General features: G+C 47.8%; 1 pseudogene; it reads left to right on the top strand.

The window, feature by feature from the left end:
- Positions 1-333: 333 nt before the first annotated feature.
- Positions 334-3,996, top strand: LOC125519336 (annotated as a pseudogene).
- Positions 3,997-7,113: the final 3,117 nt, after the last annotated feature.

Genomic DNA, 7,113 nt, shown 5'->3' with positions numbered 1-7,113 from the left:
TTTGGCGCGAAACAGCCACGAGCCCTCCTTGCCAGTGACTCGCTGCTTCGTTGTCCTCATCGCCTCGTTTCTCGTGGCAAATCAATGCTAAAGCTGACGCGCGCTGCCGCGCCGGTCAGCCTCCTCCATTGATGCCTCACGGGCGGCGTAGTGACCGGACGACGCATGTCCCCTCGCCCGCCACGCGTATGCGCGGCGGCCACGCGTACGAGCGGCGCCTCCGCCTATATAAGCCGAACCCCAGCGCGCTGGTGACACACATAGAATCTCCACCGCTGTAGCGCCATTTCTCCCCCTTTCCTCCCTCTCCTGTCGCCGCCTCTAGTTCAAAGCATGGTTGAGCGCTTCCCAGGCGACGGTGCGGCGGCGAGCGGCTTCGGCCGCCACCACCTTCACGAGGACGAAGCTCGGCTCCTCTTCGAGGCCGAGTACCCAGTCCCGCCGGACATGCGGGTGCCGAGGGCATGGAGGATCAGCGCCGGTGGGGTCCCGGTGCCACCACCTCCCACCGGGGCGGCGCTGCGTGCGGAGATCGCGCGTATCCGCGACTCTCTACCGCGGGCGGTGAAGGAAGGTCCGCGGTATGTCCCCGATAGCCCACTCTAGGAACCCTACTTCCGCCGCCGCCACGCCGAGCAACTAGAGGCCACCAATGGCGTCGTGCCCTCCGGAAGGCTCAACTCCGAAGGTCGGCACTGATGGTGGGGCGTGCCCGGCCGCACGCTGGAGGCCGTCCTCGAATACATCGAGGGCGGCAACACGCCGAGGCTGGAGTACCCCGCTCCCCCGTCCATCTCTCACCAGCGTGGGAGCTCGTGGACGCCGAGGCACATGGACCTGGGGGCGTCCTCCTCCTTGTCCGGCCGCTCGTTCGACTCTCCCTGCCTCCGCCCCGTCAAGCTGGAGTCCCAGGACACGCCTGTCAGCGCGTGCACCCGCAGCTCCGGCGTCCGCATCGACGACTCCGCCCCCACCTCTGGCCGCCTCATCCTCATCAGGCCGAAGCCCTAGCCCGGCCTCCTCGCAGAGTACGAGGAGATAGCTCGGTGATAACCCACAAGTATAGGGGATCGCAACAGTTTTTGAGGGTAGAGTATTCAACCCAAATTTATTGATTCGACACAAGGGGAGCCAAAGAAAATTCTCAAGTATTAGCACCTGAGTTGTCAATTCAACCACACCTGGAAACTTAATATCTGCAGCAAGTAGCAAAGTAATATGATAGTAGTGGTATGGTAGCAAAAGGTAACGATAGCAAAAATAATGTTTTTGGTATTTTGTAGTGATTGTCACAATAGCAACGGAAAAGTAAATAAGCAAAGAACAATATATGGAAAGCTCGTAGGCAATGGATCGGTGATAGAGAATTATGCCGGATGTGGTTCATCATGTAACAGTCATAACCTAGGGTGACACAGAACTAGCTCCAATTCATCAACACTACTAGGGAAAACCTTATACACAGAAACTTACCAGCAGCGCGGTTTAAAAACAGACGCTACTGCTAGTTAGCAGTAGCGCTCTTTACAAAACTGCGCTACTAATATTCGTTTAGCAGTAGCGCGCTAGTTGAGAAAAGCGCTACTACTAAAGTTGCCAGGGCGTTGGCTCCAGACTAGGTATAGTAATAACGCGGATGCTAAAACCTGCGCTACTACTAAGCGAATAGCTGTAGCGACTTGATATACCCACGCTACTACTAAGCGTGTCCACCACCGCACGCGGATCGAACCCCACCCCTGCCAAACTCTCTCTCACGAATCCCTGATAAAAAGTCTCTGTCTCGTGGCCCCCACCCCCTCGGTCGATCTCCTCCCCCCACCCCTATCAGTCGATTTCCTCCTCCAAATCTCCTCGCCGCCGCCCACCTCCACTCTCTCCCTTAAATCCGCCGCCGGCGACCCCCGACCTCTCCTTCGCTCCAATGGCTGCAGATCAAGCCGACAAGCTCCGGTTGGTTGCAACCATCTCCGTGGGACGCCGTCGTCGTCCATCCATGGAGACCCTTCCTCCCCTCCGGCCAGATTCGTCCTCGGCTCGAGCTGCTCAGCCAGCGCCCAGATCCGCGGAGCCATCCTCCTCCACAACCACGCAGTGGCAGCGGCAGCGGCGGAACCATGGACCCGAAACCCTAGCCCACGGAGCGAGCTCGCCATGGATCTGCAGGCAAGAGGAGGCACGTCCATGGGTACAAATCCCTCATCTTCCCTCGTCTCTCCCTCCCTCTCTAACCCCCGTCTGTCTCCATGACCAGGACTAGGACCAGGACAACGCATGCCACCAACAGCAGCACCAATGTCCGGTCTTCTCCATGGGTATGGAGATCCGTCCAGTTATATCACTTGATTGTATATGTTATATAACATGATACTTTTCTTACTTGGCAGATTACTATTCGTATATGTATATTTAAGGCCATAATGTATTCTCACTTTTGCAATGCTACCAGAGGATACCTGCAAACAAAAGGTACATGGGGATATAGCATATTTAAGTTCAGATATGCCACATAGTAGAAACATTTGTTTTTCAGTTTTTTCTGGCAATTACTGTGATGAAACATGCAATGTTCTCTTATATTTAGCTAATAATCAATTGTGAATAGGCTAAGTTTGTAATTATCATTAACCACACTAGGATCCATTCCGGTTGATATATGCAACAAGATGAATTTGTGGTGGTTTTGAACACTTGGGAGGTACTTTTATTCTAGAGGAAAAAAGGGTTTGTGGTTTTTTCGTCCAAATCAAGCATCATATCAGGTTGCTACCTACATGTTCTGTTGAGTAACAGAAACAATACATTTATATATATGGATTGGTAGGCCTCAATCAATATTCAATCATGACTTGATTTATCTTGCCTATTTCTTCTACAAGAAACACTATCAGATTAAAAGAGTCCACTGGTTGTCATTTTGTAGACTGTATGACACTATCTGGCAGCAGCATCCCTCCCCCCACAATGCTTTAGTCTTCTTATTACATGGTTGGCTGTTTGAGGGTAAGCTTTTGTGTGCATCGGTAGACTGTATGTATGACACTGTGTCCTTTTTTATCACTTCAGTCCAGTTTGTCTTCAACAAGTACCACTCTCTGTTTAGAGAAGATGCACTCTATGTTTAGTTTTTGGCAAGCCCAATTTGCAAGTTTGTATAGTCACTATGCTCTTCAAACAGTAGATTCATGGACTTTGTTATCTTTGAAAATGTGGAAGATATCAAGGTATTGAAGTGACTACTTAGAAAAATGGATAGATAGAAAATTACCGGAAGAATTATGCCTCTTAACTCCTTATGTGGTTCGTATGTGTTGTTTCTTTTTAGGGCTTCCAACACAATAGAATTGCTTCTAATCTTTTGTGTTATCTTTTGTCATGGAAGTAGCTATGTGCTGCTTCAGTGTGTAGTTCAGATGTGCATTACGGCTTAAATAAGAATTTTGGGAAAAATATGTAGCACATTGGCACCGACATGTACCGCGTTGTTTTTCTGTGTGTTCTTCTATAGAATCTGAAGTTTTTGAACCTCTGTTGGTAATGTTGCAGGGTTCTGGTGGCGATGTTGACGGTCGTCGAGAGGTTCGTGGACCGGATGGTGTCATGGCTGCTGATGTATGGAGAGGCGAAGCTGATGCTCGTCCTCTATCTCCGGCACCCCAGCACACGGGTAAGCAGTCGACCAGACACCCCGAGCCCGAGAGATGATCAACATTTAGTTACACTTGATTCGGTATGTGTCCAATTCTAAAACTGAATCTTAATGGTGTTCGGGTTTCAGGGTGCGAGGCACGTGTACGATGGCTTCCTCCGTCCGCTGTTGGCGAGGCACGAGGATAACATCGACCGATGCCTGCTGGAGCTGAGGGCCAGGGTGAGGGACGTGACGCCGTCACAACGGCGGCTGTCGTCGGTTAGGTGTGGCTCGTCGAGGCTGCCCAGTGTGTTTCCTCGCAGCTGCAGGTCGCGAGATCAGTTCGGGCAGGCGCCGCACATTGACGAGTGATCCAATATTTTGATCGGACCATAACAACTAACGTGTCTCATTCTCTGGCATCTAGAAGTAGTGGTAAAATTCTGAATTTGCATGGCAAGCACCACTTACGTAGGTAGCTGCCATGCACAGTTTATACTCTGACGCCTATAAAGGATAGGAATTATTCATGAGTTATGGCTACAATGAGGAACTGTGTACAATTTATACTCTTACGCCTATAAAGGATAGGAATTATGCATGAGTTATGGCTATAATGAGGAACTGCGTGATAGTAGATACGACAACTGTGTGATAGAATGGAATTGGTTGATTTTTTTTAATTTCTAATAAGTTAGTAGTAGCATGGGAAAAAATTGTGCCCTACTAGTATTTAGTATACTAGTAGCATTGGTACTCAAGAAACGCTACTACTATTATGTTAGTAGTAGCGTGGGTTCGTAATAGCAGTAGCGCGGGTGGCATAATAGCAGTAGCGAGCTTCCACTAAGTGCGCTGCTGCTACACTTGTGTAGCAGTAGCGCTGGTGAGCACGCGCTACTGCTACATGTTAGCTGTAGCGCCTTATTAGTAGCGCCGGTCCCCGCGCTACTGATACACCTAAAACCCACGCTGCTGCTAGCCTTTTCCCTAGTAGTGCAATGTAATGTAGGCATGTATTCTGAATATAGTCATACGTGCTTATGGAAAAGAAATTGCATGACATCTTTTGTCCTACCCTCCCGTGGCAGCGGGGTCCTAGCGGAAACTAAGGGATATTAAGGCCTCCTATTAATAGAGTACCAGACCAAAGCATTAACACATAGTGAATCCATGAACTCCTCAAACTACGGTCATCACTGGGAGTGGCCCCGATTATTGTCACTTCGGAGTTGCCGGATCATAACACATAGTAGGTCACTATAGACTTGCAAGATAGGATCAAGAACTCTCATATATTCATGAAAACATAATAGGTTCAGATCTGAAATCATGGCACTCGGGCCCTAGTGGCAAGCATTAATCATAGCAAAGTCATAGCAACATCAATCTCAGAACATAGTGGATACTAGGGATCAAATCCTAACAAAACTAACTCGATTACATGATAAATCTCATCCAACCCAACACCGTCCAGCAAGCCTACGATGGAATTAATCACGCACGGCGGTGAGAATCATGAAATTGGTGATGGAGGATGGTTGATGATGACGATGGTGATGGATTCCCCTCTCCGGAGCCCCGAACAGACTCCAGACCAGCCCTCCCGACAGAGTTTAGGTCTTGGCGGCGGCTCCGTATCGTAAAAGGCGATCAATCTTTCTCTCTGATTTTTTTCTCTCCGAACACGAATATATAGAGTTGGAGTTGAGGTCAGAGGAGCTCCAGGGGGCCCACGAGGTAGGGGGCGCGCCCAGGGGGGCAAGCGCGCCCCCCACCCTCGTGGCTAGGGTGTGGGCCCCCTGGTCTTGATCTTTTGCCAGTATTTTTTATTATTTTCGAAAATAATCTCCGTGAAGTTTCAGGTCATTCTGAGAACTTTTGTTTCTGCACATAAATAACACCATGGCAATTCTGCTGAAAACAGCGTCAGTCCGGGTTAGTTCCATTCGAATCATGCAAGTTAGAGTCCAAAACAAGGGCAAAAGTGTTTGGAAAAGTAGATACGACGGAGACGTATCAACTCCCCCAAGCTTAAACCTTTGCTTGTCCCCAAGCAATTCAGTTGACAAACTGAAAGTGATAAAGAAAAACTTTTACAAACTTTGTTTGCTCTTGTTGTTGTAAATATGTAAAGCCATCATTCAAGTTTTCAGCAAAGATTATAAACTAACCATATTCACAATAACGCTTAGGTCTCTTGTTTACTCATATCAATGACATAATCAACTAGCGAGCAATAATAATAAATCTCGGGTAACAACACTTTCTCAAAACAATCATAATATGATATAACAAGATGGTATCTCGCTAGCCCTTTCTGAGACCGCAAAACATAAATGCAGAGCACCTTTAAAGATCAAGGACTGACTAGACATTGTAATTCATGGTAAAAGAGATCCAGTCAAGTCATACTTGATGTAAACTAATCAGTAATGAATGCAAATGACAGAGGTGCTCTCCAGCGGGTGCTTTTTAATAAGAGGAGGATGGCTCAGCATAAAAGTAAATAGATAGGCCCTTCGCAGAGGGAAGCAGGGATTTGTAGAGGTGCCATAGCTCGGTTTTGAAATAGAGGTGAATAATATTTTGAGCGGTATACTTTCATTGTCAACATAACAACCAAGAGATGGCGATATCTTCGATGCTACACACATTATAGGCGGTTCCCAAACAGAATGGTAAAGTTTATACTCCCCTCCACCAACAAGCATCAATCCATGGCTTGCTCGAAACAACGAGTGTCTCCAACTAACAAGAGTCCCAGGGGGAGTTTTGTTTGCAATTATTTTGATTTGATTTGCATAAAGCATGGGACTGGGCATCCTGGTGACCAGCCATTTTCTCGTGAGTGAGGAGCGGAGTCCACTCCTCTTGAGAATAATCTGCCTAACATGGAAGATACAGACAGCCCTAGTTGATACATGAGCTATTCGAGCATACAAAACAGGATATTTATTTGAAGGTTTAGAGTTTGGCATATACAAATTTACTTGGAACGGTAGGTAGACTGTAACACCCCAAGTGTCATGCTACAGTAACCCTTGGGGTTAAGCTAATCATTTTGCTAAACAAGTGTTTGGTCATCATTGTCTTCTATCTCTTTCATTATTCCAGTTGAATTCAAATTCTAATTCTAAGTGAATTTCAAAATTTTCTCAAACATGAAAACTAAAATGTTCATCATGTGGCAAATTTTCTTTTGACAATTTTGGTGGTGAACCAACATTTTTGTAAACTTTCTAAATGGCCTATAATAGCTAAAATAGAAAATCTTAAAAAAGCAAAAGTAAAAAAAAGAGCACAGGCCACTGTGCACTGGGCCAAGTGCACAGTGCCTAGCCCGAGCCTCGGCCCACTCCAGCTAGTCCGGCCCAGCCCCTCCTCGGGTCGCCTTCTCCCCCTGTTCCCCCGACCGGGGTCGCAACAGGGGCGAGCCCCGCCGGACCGCCTCGCCGTCGATGACGAGGGAGGGGATAAGA

Source organism: Triticum urartu, chromosome 7 (assembly GCF_003073215.2).
Source record: "Triticum urartu cultivar G1812 chromosome 7, Tu2.1, whole genome shotgun sequence".
NCBI classification, from domain to species: domain Eukaryota; kingdom Viridiplantae; phylum Streptophyta; class Magnoliopsida; order Poales; family Poaceae; genus Triticum; species Triticum urartu.
Note: the sequence above shows the minus strand (reverse complement) of the source record. Positions and strands in the feature narration are given on the sequence as shown.